This window comes from Pteropus alecto, unplaced genomic scaffold (genome assembly GCF_000325575.1).
Source record: "Pteropus alecto unplaced genomic scaffold, ASM32557v1 scaffold239, whole genome shotgun sequence".
Taxonomy (NCBI): domain Eukaryota; kingdom Metazoa; phylum Chordata; class Mammalia; order Chiroptera; family Pteropodidae; genus Pteropus; species Pteropus alecto.
The window spans coordinates 10,467,243-10,468,548 of record NW_006494613.1 but is presented as its reverse complement, the minus strand read 5'-3'; the positions used below and the strand labels follow the sequence as shown (position 1 = coordinate 10,468,548).

At 29.9% G+C, this 1,306-nt stretch overlaps 1 pseudogene; it reads right to left on the bottom strand.

Annotated features, from left to right (window-relative positions):
* Positions 1–326: 326 nt before the first annotated feature.
* Positions 327–445, bottom strand: LOC112474560 (annotated as a pseudogene).
* Between the last annotated feature and the right edge of the window lie 861 nt (positions 446–1,306).

The following is a 1,306-nucleotide window of genomic DNA, read 5'->3' as shown; positions in this document are numbered from 1 at the left end:
AAAACTGCATGCGTGACACTAGAATAATATATAAGTTACTTCTAATAAAATAATATTCTAATATTTCATAACTAAAAATGGCATGAATAGCATATTAAGAAAATAATTATGATCCATAAAATCTAACCACCATACTGTTTTAAAATTTTTATTTAAAAGTAGTTTGTAAATAAAATGATTGTTCAATTCTCATTTTATTTTATTTTATTTTTTTATTTTTGTATTTATTTATTTTTTAAGCGAGGCAACGGTTCATTAACCTTACAGATTGCAAGGACCTTGTCAGCTTGCAATCCTTTATATTTTATTTTTTATTTATTTTTTTAAGCTTACTGCACTTGGTCTTCCTAGGTGGTCTCCCATCCAAGTACTAACCAGGCCCGTCTCTGCTTAGCTTCCAAGATCAGATGGAATTGGGCTTGTTCAGGGTGGCATGGCTGTAGATGGTTCAATTCTCATCTTATATACAAGATCCTTTAAACATATAATGTTCTAGAGAATTGCATATCTGCAACTGAAATAAAGAAAAACCCATATCAAGTAAAGACCAATATTTAAATGATGAAAATGTATTAAACTATGTAAGACAGGAAAAGACAATTTGCCTCTTGAACTTTTATTTCATTCATAAATCAACTGTTTATAACTTATTGAATGCATGCTTAACATATGCATTAAACATTGTTTTTATGAATAGCTATTAAAACTTGTTCCAAAATTATTAAAGCATGAATATAAGCTTCTAATATCTCTTTCAAACATTTAACAAAATGAATAAAGATAAACATGTATGAGGGGAAATATCATATATCCATTACCCCTGAAATGATAGAAGAGAGCCAAAGTCATAGCATTTACTTTGAATGATTTCCACCAGCAAAAAAGCAAATGAAATGTGGTTGAAGAAAGCATCCCTGACAGAAGTGCTTTCCAAAGAAGACAGGTAAGAGACATCCTGGCAAAATTATTACAAAAATTATTGCAAAATTATCACAAAAATGTGGTTGGCTCATATAAGAGGAAGGAACCCAGTAAAGAAAAGTCGTTTTTGCCTCAGTGATCAACCTCATTCCTGGTGGCAGAATGGGAATTGGGAGAGCCAATGAGACACATCGAAAGGTAAGTATGGAGTAGCAGAGTGTCCCTTCATCTTAAAATCTTACCTATATGGAAAATTTTACATTAATGCATTTGCAAAGTAAGTAAAATGAATAATTCATAGAATTATGTTTATAATATGTTATAAAATTGATTCACCAAAATTTAACCTGTGGAAAATTGGTAAAAAAAGGAAATCATATAAACA